Source organism: Pundamilia nyererei, unplaced genomic scaffold (genome assembly GCF_000239375.1).
Source record: "Pundamilia nyererei isolate P.nyererei 1_Seehausen unplaced genomic scaffold, PunNye1.0 scaffold00570, whole genome shotgun sequence".
Taxonomy (NCBI): domain Eukaryota; kingdom Metazoa; phylum Chordata; class Actinopteri; order Cichliformes; family Cichlidae; genus Pundamilia; species Pundamilia nyererei.
In genome coordinates, this window is record NW_005187971.1 from 93,971 (window position 1) to 107,401 (window position 13,431).

Below are 13,431 nucleotides of genomic sequence, written 5' to 3' on the forward strand. Positions count from 1 at the left end.
GAACCAAAGATGACAAAGAGAGAAGCTGCTCTCATTTTCAGTGTTACTCCCTACGCCAACAGAAAGTTCCTAAAAAAAACGATGATGATCCCGAAGCATCCAGATGATGGATCTCCAGTAATGAAGCTAAGGATCTGTGCACTTCCTGATCGCAGTAAACACTGGATTTTTCTACCTGATCACACATGCAAACCAAACCAAAAGTGAATAACAATTATGGCTGTGTGATCAGTGTGACTAATACAAAAAACATCCAGGCTTGTGTGTACCTGTGTGGTTAACAACAACAACACACACCAGTGAAATCATTAATAATTCACTTGGTAATCAATTTTGTTTTAGCCGGGTTACAGTTTTCACTGAGAAAACTCTGTCCTTCTCAAACTCTAATGAGGACCTGGTGGAGTACTAAATAACCTTCCACATGATTAAATTTGTACAACTCATTAGGCGGCAGTGATTGAATATGCAGGCGTGTAAATGGTGAGGCTTATGAGCCCATGACCTTGCAGGCTGGGGAAGCACTGGAGCTTTATGCATGGAGAAAGCATCCCTAAACCTGCTGTGATCATTTTCAGCACAGCCAGCGGCAGCCAATCCCGGCTGTAACTGTGAATAATATTCCCAGGGTGGTGACCAATCAGGACTTCTGTCATCAGAGCAGTAGACCTAGACTTAACAATAGATTCATTTCTGGTGACAGCCTGGAGCCTGGAGCCAGAGACTTGTTAAATGTACAGCCGTGTAACCTTCAGGTTTCCATTTAAAACAGGATATTTTTTATAAACGTGGGTGACTGAAGATTCTGAAATAGAATTGCACCTTTGCAGCCTGTTTGTTATGACTCATAGTTTTAAATGCAGTTTTAAAAAGAGACTGCACTCTTTGTCTAAGAATAAAGCGACACATAACTCCTTCATCAGTTAGCGTTGTCCTCTGCACAAATGACGGCAACATCAATTGTTTCATTATGTGTGTTACAGCTGAAAACTGTAAAAGCCTGTGTCTTTCAGGGGAAAAAATGCTAACAGCTAGTTACTGTAAATGTTACAGCATAACATGTTATTTCTCCTCTTGCAAAAGACTCATGGGAATACAGATTTCGATGTTCAAAGCATTAACGTAGAAGTGTTGTGATGCATATTTCAGTTATTTTATGTTAAACACTGGAAGGGTTAGGGCCAGTGCAAAGAGTCAGAGAACAGCAAGTTCAGGGAAGAAAAGAGAAAGAATTTAGTAAGTTTTTTTTTTTTTTACACCGGTTAAAAAAACATTTTTAAATGAGTGTTCCCATCCATCCTCATCTTTTTTGACAGTTTTTACGGTTTTTCATCCTTTGGATCAGTATCACTACTTCTAGCATGAGGCAATACCTGAACCCTACATATATTCCAACTCCTCCAGGATGACACATCAATATGTGAAATTGTCATAAGGTTCGCTGCGTTCCTGAAACAGTCTCAAGAGCATGGAGGAGATTCCGGTACACAGACAGTTACTGTAGGAGAGCTGGACAGGCCATTGAAGGCTCTTAACCCATCAACAGGTCGGGTATCTGCTCCTTTGTGAAATTAGGAACAGGATGAGCACCCTCGAGCTACAAAATCACACCCAGATGAAAGATCCTTAGTTTGAAACCAAAGCTCATCCTCAGGGATTTGCAAGCTAGTGTTCTCCCGGTGTCCTTCCCAAGCCCGGATAAATGGGACGGCTGCATCAGGAAGTGCATCTGTTGTAAAATCTGTGCAAATCAAACATGTGGATCCAGTCATTGTAGCGAGCCCCTGCAAGATAAGGGAACCCTGCTGATTATCAGCAGGGAGCAGAAAGTATGGTGTTTGACATCCTTATATTTCACAGGATTCAGTACCAAATAAACAAATAAAAGCCTCCTCTTCACCTTTATAAAAGTTTTTTTCCTCATAACAAACAGGGATGTAAATAAAAAGGACTAGACAAGATATTTGGAGCATTCTAAATTACATTTTGGAATACATATTTAAGTCCTTTTGTGACTTTAGATCACTACACTTTGAATTTGGAGTCGCACTTCTCTCTAGATGACATCTGTTGATGCCATCGCATTTTTAAGTGAGGTGGCCTCGTCTGCCGAGATTTCCCCGATGAAAATAATGTGACTGTGGAGGGAAATAATATGACTAGGCATGGAGGAATCGCTAAATGGAAGGAACATTCAAGTGTGATTAATCCGGGTGCCAAGTCAACCAGCTCGCCTTCAGCTTAGCGTGAAAACACAAAAGGCTCCCGACAGAGAAGGTTGTCCTCTTTTGTTTTTTTGCAGAAATATTCATCATGTGTGAGGCAGTCAAAAAATAGCGTGCTCATGTTGCAAATGGGGAGATGAAAGAGGAAAGGGGAGGGGGAGGCACTTTGGGGAGAAGGAAGGTTTTGCAGGCTAATTGTGGTACCTTCTCATACATAGTGTGTCAGCAGGCACAGTGCTGTGTCGGTAGACTTTGTGCCAGCAGATACAGTCTCTGTGGGAAGCTGTGAGGAAATGAACTGTGTTCAGAATGGAAGCATGGGAGCATCTGTGCTCAGTGTTCCTTGCAGAAGTAACATGGAAGAAAGATCAGAAACTGCAACTAAGTTGTTTTTGCATCTTGAGGCTAAGGTGCAGAGTAATCACACAACTGTAAGAAATGTAGCCGTTATGCTGCAGTCAACTTTTGTGTCTTTTTAACGAGACGCGGCAACACGCAATTATTCACAAGCATCTGATGCACTTCCACAGGAAGCTTTTAAAAATTTAAAATAACTAAAGTGGTCTGAAGTGGCTACAGCGTCACCTGCCATTGTTTGTGGCTTGTGACGTCTGAAGTGTGATGTATTATCTTACATAATTTCCCCCCTATTCCCATTCTGGAAAACCATTAAAATTTAATGAACCCACGGAAATGGTCGGTCTCTAGACTATAAATTCCATTTTTAATTATTATCATGCATTCAAGCAGAAAGTTTCTCATGGCTGCATTCAGCTGAGCGACTGAAGATGTCAAACCCTTTCCTGGATCAGGAGACAGCTATAGGTGAAGATGTGAAAATGTGGATAAAGGCAGAAGAAGTGCTACTATGTGTTTGAAAACGCAGAAATTTATGCTCTTTATTTATGTATAATTCAAATGTCTAAACCAGCAATGAAAATAGAAGAAGTGTATTTTGGAGTGAATTTACAGTGCAAAAAAAAATAAAAGTATTAAATAATAAATCATTTTAAGACATAAAAATACTGTGTTTAGATTTCATTTGGGTTTTTTCTTCCTTTTTGGTCATTTCTTGTCTTTAAATAAAAAGTCTCAGTAAAAAACGTGCAGTCTTTGTGCATGGCAGAAACAAAAGATGTCATACATTTTTGCTAAAAGGATTCACAGTTCTCCTGTCGGGGCTTCATAGCATGCTCAGGTTCATATAACTGAAAGTGACATGCTCATTTCAGTTTACTCTCCCAAAGAGCATTTCCATCTTTGCTCTGATTTTCTTACATGAAACTTTGTCTGTACAAAATCACAGTGACTCACTGCATGGGATCATGCAAACACTGCACAGTTTTCTCTTACAAAACTGTGACTAGACACGTTTATTACATGGCTTGATTCTCCTGACCTAGTTATCAGCACAACAGCTGCGAATAGACATTGATTCCAGTCCTATATTGTCATGTATTTTGTCCCAGGAGACGTGCACGGTGCTCACTCTTTCCCATTTTTTTAAAATTATGAATAGAAATGAGGCAGAGAGGGGACTGAGGTCTCAGGAAACGTGAGTCATACATGGCACATCCCCAGCCCTATGACCTTTAGGTTAATAATGACCACTGCTTTTATAAATCCTGGCATTAATGAAAAGCTCCATTATTTATGACGTTCTATATATTAATGTGAATAATTTTAGTAAGCTAGAAGATAGGACATTGATAGTTGATATGTAAAACACTATTTAAGGAAACTGTGCTGAAAGCAAGAAAATTAAATCTTTAATGATCCATTAAAGAAATCTGGATTATATGAAATGTTAAAGTTATCATAGTTAGTTCAGCTGGTGACTCTGCTGGATTTTAGCAAAAAATTTAGGTGTTACTCTATGCTACTTTTTTTGGCCCACTTTCTTCCAATTTGAGGATATATTTGTCTGGATGAAAAGTGGGCCAGAACCTTCCCATGAGCCTCCACATGTAGACAGGAATTAGATTTATTACCCAGAGTGCCCCACAGGGGAACACTGTCCCATGACCTGTCTACACAGAATCGATGAAACATAGAAAAGAGAAAAAGAGATGAAGTTACAGCTATTTTGGAGAGAGAGACAGCGAGAGCATCTTGAAAAGAAATTAAAATTCAGAAAAAGAAAAAAGGAGCACATAGTGCAGAAGCAAGATGATCGGTGAGTTCTTTTATACAGATAACACATGAAGGGCAGAGAAGCTCTACTTGTTTTTAGGAGGAAACATGTCAGTCGTTCTCAGCTTTTAAAACTTTTTAATTCAGAATATATAAAAAGGATGCTCACATAACCCCAACAGATTTAAAGCAGCTACAATCAATCGTTCCGTGCAACAGCAACCATCCTCACTGACAGCCGTCCATCTGTCTGCGTTTCTGATCAACAAAACTTATTAACTGATTCATTTCTACAGCATGTCTTGTTCGCTTCTGAATCAGTAAATTCACTGCAGTTTCTCTTCCAAGTCCAGATGGTTGTGGTGATATGATTCTCAACTAAAATGCTTGTTGAGTGAATAAAAACACTATTTAATCAGTTATTTTAGTTTTTCCGACAAATGGCTCTAATGCAACATTGTAGGTTTGCATGGTGACCCAAATCGCCACTGTGACTGCACCATTTACGGTCACAGCTGGCAGCTGTTTTCAGCAAAAATCTCTTGAACTCCTGCTGTACATTTTCTACTCTCACCAAACAGCAGACAGACACAGTTAAGCCCCTTATTTGACATGCACTCCTTTTCGGCTTCATGTTGGTGTGAGCGCCCTGCATGGTCACTGTTCTCTGAACAATAGTGAGAACAGTCTTTCTAGGTCAGACTATGCAACAGCTTAGTCTGGTATATCGACCCTGCAGATATAAGGGTCCTTGTGGGTTCTAATTTCCAACACAGCACAAGTCTGCATGGCATGCTGTTACACTAACTGATGGGCATCCTCGTGGCATAGCAATCCAACTTCTTCTGCATTATCTTCTTCTGATGCTTCTCTTAAGGAGATGCCACATTGGGTCATCTGCCTCCACCTCAACCTAAATATGTCATGGTCCTCCAGTTCTCATGGGCATCTCTGCCTGCTGTTTGTCTTTCTTCCTCTCTGTCTCTCATGATGTGTGTGTGTGTCTGGATAACCACACCTTACCTTAAAGGGGTGGGGTCTTCCTGGATTTCCGCCCTGTTTGTCATCAGCTAATCTGCTGGCAGCGTACCTAAGCTGGAGGTAACCCTTTACTGCTTATCTGAGTGTCGCACTGCGTTAGTGAGCCTGCTGGCCTGCAAGTCTGTTTTCAGTTGTTTATCTAAAGATTTCTAGTCTCTCATTTCCTCTGTGCAGGATCCTGGATGTTTCCCTGCTACGGTGTTCATGTGAGAGACACAATTGTAAAGGAAACTCTGCAGACTTGGATTTACTAATGGACGCACTACCTGAAGACCATTTTGTAAATGGAGACTGTGGATTATTTCCTGTTAGACGATTTTGTAAATACTTCATTTGCAGCAACCACTGTAAATAAATTCATTTAACCTGCTTTCTGAGTCCTGCATTTGAGTCCAGCCTGCCTATTGACCACAATAAAATACATGGAGGAAAATATCATCACATGTTAAATCATTTGTTTTAAATTTCTCTCAGAGCCTTTGTTTAAGGATAACTAGCTATTCCTAATGGCATAAAGATGCTGACAGTGATTATTGCCACAATTGTAAAACATTTTGTATGGACATCCCTTACACTCTCATTAAGTAAAAACTTTAATGTAAGAGTTAGCTATGGGCTATTCCACATAAAATCTATTTAAGAAATTCTCCCTCGGCCACATCAGAATCAATGTATTAAAAGAACGTGCAACTATTTTCATCATTTCCTCATAACTTCATAACTGCAGAACCTAGTTACAGGAAGTCAGAGCTGAAAAAAGCAAAAATGACAACCAAATCAATTTCACGCGTTGTTACTGGCCTTTAACGTAGACTCAATGTCTAAAAGGGGACAATTTTTTTTTTTTACTTTTTATTTTGTACTTTTTCCAATTTTATAGTACATGCAAACAAAACTATGAAAAAAAGAACACAAAAGAAACAAACTAAAAAAAAAAAAGGACACCTAATCTAAAAAAAGGAACAATTTAATGTCTATGATGCAGAAACAAGCACCAATACCTTGTTTTGTCCTCATTGTTGATGTTTTATCTATTGTCACCTTATACTCATGATTCCAATGACAGCATGAATTTTACTTTAGTTCTAAATGACAGAACACTGTCGCCTGAATAAAACGATAATTCTAGGAATGTTACATGTCTGAAAATGCTTTTAGTGATCAGATAAGATAAGATCACCTTTATTAGTCCCACGCGTGGGAAATTTGTTTTGCCACAGCAGGAAGTGGACAGTGCAAAAGTTATGAAGCAAAAATTAGCTGGTGAACACAGTGAAGCATTTTGTTGCCAAGGAGGAGAGCAAAACAGAGCTAAATACAGAGGGCATATTGGACCCAAATTCATCAGACACCTGGAAACGTGTCCAAATAAGTGTCGGGGTAGTTTGGTTTCTTTCTATGGCAACAGATAGCTGTGAGTCATATTAACTCAGTGTCACAGTTTGTTTCGTCTGTGAGCAAATTAAAAACTTGTGTGCCGACTTTCATTTATTAACTCATAGGGCTGATGTTAGCCGTGCCATTTCTGTTATGATAAAACAGAAAATCAAAATAATTAATTTACATTAGTTACATTTTTGTTAATATATATGAACCACAGATCGTAATTTATTCTCATCATGTCAGCTAAAGCAAATTACCGACCTGTCTGGTTCTCTCCACCCTGTCATTCACTGGCTATTGATAATCTATCAGCAGGCTCCACTTTGTGCTGTTCTGAACTGGAGTGATGGATGGTGTTAGAAAAGCAATTTACAACCAGGAAGTGGAAAAATACATCAAAAGGTTCATCTGGTGACAAGCGGAGTGTGTACGTTTATGTGGATTGGTGCTGGAAACAAATGAAAATAGGCTCTGAGGTTTGTTTTATTCATTTTAATGCTACTTATTTTATATTTACACTTGATTAAAAGGCGAAATGTCTTAATAATGGGTAGCTGCTTATTCTAGTAGCTGCAATGACGTGAAAGTAGAGATCCTGTTTCAGAGTTGATGTATAACATAACCAATTTTGCATCAAATAAAGGTGGAGTAAGGTTAATGTTAACATATGCAAAACTTGGTTTATAAAGTCCCATATTTGAAGCCTTGATTTTAGCATTTAAGCCACTGATGGTTTATTTTTGGAGCCAGGTGGGAAGTAAGGAAGTACACTTCATTACTGTACTTAAGTACAATTTTCAGGTTTTTGTACTTGAGTAGTTTTTTTTCTAACTACTTTTTAACTTTTACTCCCTACATTTTTAAACAAATATCTGTACTGTACTAAAGAGTCAACTGCTGTATTTCACAGGGAGAGAAAAGGAAGAGAGCTGACTTCATTCAGAGATGGAGAAAGATAAGAAAAACAGGACAGGAGAAGAAGAAGAGAGGTTAGATTTAGAGGTAAGGACTGCTCAGTGCTTACATGTAAGTTTTTCAATCAGATTTTGATTATGCAACATTATAGGTTTTTTTCATATTGCGAAACATGCTGCAAAACAAACTGAGGTAGACTAACTGTGTTATTTAAAAACTGCATGAAAATCCTCTGCAGGTTAGTGCAGGATAAACAGGTTGCTTTACTGTGATGGATTTAAAGTAAAGAACAGTGTGTGACTGGTGCACAGTGGCTGTGCTTTCAGAGTTAGGTTACATAAAGTGCAGCAGAGATTCATATGATTTTAGCTGATGATGCTGAGATCCATTCACTAAATTCCAACTTTATACCATCTAGGAAAAAGACAACATAAACAGTGTACTGTCGGTGTAGAGGATGGAAATCAGCCAGGACAACTCATGAAACATCTGCTGACATGTTGTTGAATTCAGTTGTGTACATCCACAAAGAGCAGCAGGTCAGCTGATCACAGCCTGCACACTATGAAAATCTACTGGAGCTCTCAATAGAAATTATCATGAGTTATGATTCTTTTCCCCACACTGAACCATTACAGCAAATTTTAGGGTTCTTCCACCTGCTGAATCCACTTTAACCCCCTGACTGTGCACATTTTCCTGTTTAGAGGCAAAGATGCCCTCTACAATGTAGGAAACAGAAAATAGATATAAGTTTTTTATTTTCCTTCTTTTCCCTCTGATTCAAGCTGAATATGATTAGAATTTTTAAAAAGACTAAGGTTTTTATTCTACTGATATTATTTTATCATTATGTTAATATAGCACAAGGTTCAGCTAGCTTCGTACAAAATGGAAACATCCTCCAAACTTTTTACTTTCTTACTTTGAATACATTTCAGAGTCTGTACTTTTTTACTTTTACTTGAGTCGAGAAGTTGAATCAGTACTTCAGCTTTTACTGGAGTATTTTTTTAACAGTAGGATTTGTACTACATAAGTACAGATTGTTTGTACTTTTGCCAGCTCTGGTTATTATCATCTCTGGCTCTCTTCCACAGCAGGTCTTTGTCCTGTCCCCCCCTGTTGAGGCAGATGGCTGCCACTCCCTGAGCCTGGTTCTTCCTGTCAAAACGGAGTTTTTCCTTCCCAGTGTCACCAAGTTCTTGCTCATAGGCCAGGTCAACAGTTAGATGACCTGGTCATAGGCGGTCATCTAATTGTTTTTCCTCTTTATTATTGAAGAGTAAGTAACTTACAGTATTGAGGTGACTGTTGTTGTGATTTGGTGCTACATAGATAAAATTGAACTGAAATGTTATTAGGTAAAATCTACCTTAAAACTGTAATTAAGTTTCTTGAGTAACTTTACTTTCCAGCATTGCTGGAAGCAGTTACGGCAGTTTATTATTAGTGGTACGTTTTGGAGCGCTTTGCTGGTACAACGTGTCAGGTGTCACCATATCTAAAATCGTGTCCTCTTATGTTTACAGTGCCAATTATAAACACACAACATGCATCCGTGTAAGTGGCGGTTGGCACAGCTCATGAGAAAAGGTGAAAAGCAGCTTATGACTCCTGTGTTTGTTCTTGTAATTACCAAAACTCATTAAGCAGCTCCTCAAAGTCCCCATGAGCCACTGTACGAAGCAACAGTAACAGATGGTTAGCACATGTTTGTGTACATACAGCACATATATAGGTCAGGTACGCCACAGTAACTGGTTGCCATGGGAACTGGGTATCAAACATGAGTGCAATCTCTCGGAGAAATCGACTTGTGGCCGAGCTCTCGCTCCCACACCTCTAATCCCCCTTTTAGCACTTAACCATTTTGGATTATCCCAAGATTATGATGGAATATAAATTTAAATGTATGAGCTTTGGAGGGTTTTCTTGGAGAGAAGGGAGATGAAGCATCACTTTAGATTAATAATCTAAGGCAAATCTAGCCAACGAGAAGCACCCTTTTATCTTCCCTTTGCTTCCACTAACCCTAACGAACTGCAAGCAAACAAACAAATCACACACTTTGACCTGGAATGTTATTATTTCCTCTTGGTGCCCGTCTCAGATGTGTTCATACATGACCTTGGGCATTCACAGGCAGCACAAAGGGATTCTCCCTGCCTGTCTATGCCAGTCTCCCATCATCACACACAGACTTTACACACACACACACAGTCACAAATGTTCGCTCTGTATGGTGAGAGCACGTGATTGGATGCAGTGAGCTGGTGATGCATGCTGAATGCTGATGAGGTTCTTTCTTGAAAAAAGGAAAGCGGTAGAAAGCTTCCTCTGTGCCTCTAAGACAGAGAGGACGGAAAGGAGAGGGTGGCATTCATCAATGTCAAACCCTGCTCTCACCTCCTGGTTAGCCTGTACTGGTGTGTGTCTCTGTGTACCGCCACGTATCCACACACACAGGCAGGAAATGCTTTCTCGCACTCACGTGTCACTCTGATGTTTTGGGGATTTTTTTCTCATCACCTAATTCTTTGTCTTTATGCCTCTGAGAAGTGAAGTATTCAGAACACTCCAGCTCTTTCTCCGCTGCGTTGTCCCATGCCTTCCTGCTGTGGATGTATACACAAGCTGGCTTTGTCCTCACGGTGGCCCAGTTTTTATGTCTGCCCAGGCTAATGTGGTGAAAAATTAGCTTGAGGCACACCAGGGAAGGTTTTCGGGTCAGCGGCATGCAAAGCACTTTCTGGTGTGAGACAGCTGCATATATGGACATTGAGAGTTAATACACAGGATTAACAACCAATCATCAATAAGACCACCGTGTGTCAGGTCAGGCTATTTAGGTCAAGGTCTGAAGTAGCAATTTTTCCTCCACCGTCGTCTTTAAATGATTAACATGCACACCATTAAATCTTTTACATGCATCTGTTTCTAAGGAATGTGCAATACTCATAGATTTAGTGAAATTAATGACAAGAAAATCAAACATAAATACCATATTTCCAACGTGTTTTCTAAATTGTTGGACTGCCAGACTGTTAATGGCATCACTTTATGGTGCCCTCGTTTTCTGCCATGACTTAATGCCACGTGACTGAACAATTAATGCCACCAGCTGTTTTTGAAGCAGCTGATGTCCATGGCAAGGGTAGTGGAAGAAGACATAAATTCCACACACTGCAGTTTAAACTTGCATAATGACCTGAAAATTTCTATTTTTTTAATTTACTTCTACAAATCCAAATCTGTGAAATTTGGGATGCTGTGTAAAATATTAAAAAAAATACAGGAAAAACCCAACACAGAGGGTATATCAAGCGATAAGAAACACAGCTGGAGGAACATTTTACAGCTACAGATCTTAGAGAAGCAAAATTGTGAAGACTTAAATCTCATCAACCGATTACAAAAATTTGGTGAAATCTCTGTACGTGCAAGGACAAAGTCGAAAATCAGTCTTGGATGTCTGATCTGTGGGCCCTCAGGCAACACTGCATTATAATTGGGCTCTATTAATCAATCACTGGGAGTTGAACACTTCCAGAAATTACTGTCTGTTTGTTCACCGTGCCATCTACAAATACAGCTTAAAGCTTTATTGTTGCAAAGAAGAAACAATATGTCGACCCGTCGTCTTCTCTGAGCCAAAGCTCGTTTAAAAAGGACTGAGACAAAATGAAAAACTGTGGTCAGACCTCTGGAGTAACAAGGAGAGAGAGCCTGCAGCTTATAGTCAGTGCTCCGTTTTTAAAGCCTGCATTTCTGATGGCACTTGTGTCTGGAAAGTTGACATCATATACAGGTTTTAGAACAACATATGTTCCCATTCAGATGATTACTTTTTCAGGGTAGGCCTTGTAAATTTCACCAAAACAATGCTAAACTCCATACTGCATGTATAACAACAGCGTGGTTTTGCAGTAATAGAGTCTGGATGGTGAACTGCCCTGCCTGCAGTCAGGACCTGAAAACATTTGTCCATCATGAAACAAGAACTATGACTAAGAAGTCCCAGGACTGTTGTGAAGCTACTGGTCTTCGATCTCAGAGGTTTATGGACTATTGTTAAAGAAGAGCAGGTGCTCCAGTTTTTTGTTCTTCTTGTTGTTTTTTAGAGATATGTTACTTCCATCAAATTCAAGCTGAGTCAACAGTTTTCTTAAACTCGTTTGTTTGTTAACCTTCTGTGTTCTGTTGTGAGGGGTTTATGAGATAAGCAAATCATTGCATTCTGTTCTTATTTACATTTTACCCAGCACCTCAAATTATTTGGAACTGGAGTTTATTATCATTTTCTAGTTTATTCTGATTTTGTATTAGTTCTTTGGGTTTGGTTGTCACGTTTATTATCCCTACCTGTGTCTTCCCTCTGTGCTCTGTTCGGGTGCCTGAGTTTTGTGTTGTAAAACAGTCAGCGCGTTTCCTGTTTTACTTTGTAGGTCTGTGTCTCGTTATGCCCATTAGTTCCAGCTGTGTCCCCTCCTGTGTGCTATTTCCTGATTACCTGGTGTGTGTATTTATAGTATGTGTCTGCCTGTGCTCCTCGTTGCGTCGTCTGCAGCCTTTTGGTATATCGCCGTGGCGCTCTGGTCCTCGCCTCGCGTCCTCTGTTTGTGTTAGTTTTCCCAGTTTAGGTTTCTGTTCAGTTCTGCCCTCACCTTGGGTTTTTCACTGTAAATAAATCTCCACCTGCACCTCCACTACCATCTGCATCTTGGGTCCTCGTTCATTCCACCACACGACTGCTGCCCCAGCCGTGACAGTAATGCCACCTTTAAACACTAACAGTGCACAACTGACATACATCAGAAATCATCAGTAGTATTTATTGGCAATAAAATTAATCTTTATTCTTTAATTCCTGCCGTCAGGTGTTAGTTGAAGACTCAACAATTGTAATAAATATACAGTACCCTTGAGGTTTGACTGTCACATATAATCCTGGGGCTGTCTTAAATGTTAGAGTAATTAACTACTCCACCACTATTCATTTATCTGGTGAAAGGATTTCATAAGAATTGTGGTTTAGAAAGTTTAAAGAAATCCCCACAAAGGAAATGCTCTTAGATTGACTTCAGCAGGTTATATTCTGCTCTGAAGTTCCCTCAGGTTAATCACTCTGCATCCGAGCACAGCTTTGAGCCTCGGTGTGAGGAGTAATTCTAATACTGCAATACTGCAACGTGCCTTGCTTTGAGCTGCAGGTGGCCCTCTGTGTTGAGTCCGGGCTAGGATGATCTGTGGTTTTATTAGACCGTGCTCGCTCTGGCATTTGCACCACACTCCCAGTGGATGAAAATATCCTACCAAGCATGCTTTTGCTTTTGCTGGCCCTCACATTCATCTGATGGCTGTGCTCAGATCCAACACTCACGTCCAGTCGATGTCACAGTCTTTGCTGTGATCGGAAAGTGACACGACAGCACACTCGTCTGAAATAAAAATGTGCCGTCCTGCTGTACACTTTTACACCACTAGTTTTTGTTTCTCTGATGAGTAAATACACCAGATTCAAGGAAACACAGGGGTCAAGGTCTATGAGTAAGAAGACTTCGTATTACACTGAACGGGTATTTTAAAGCTATACATAATTAATAGTTTACTAGATTGGTTACCTCTAAGAATGAACTGAAATCCAATTATCTCACTTAAAGACTCTTCTGGACAAATGAGCCCGGCATTAAATCTTCATGTTAATTAAATCCATCTCCAGTGGTATGCATCC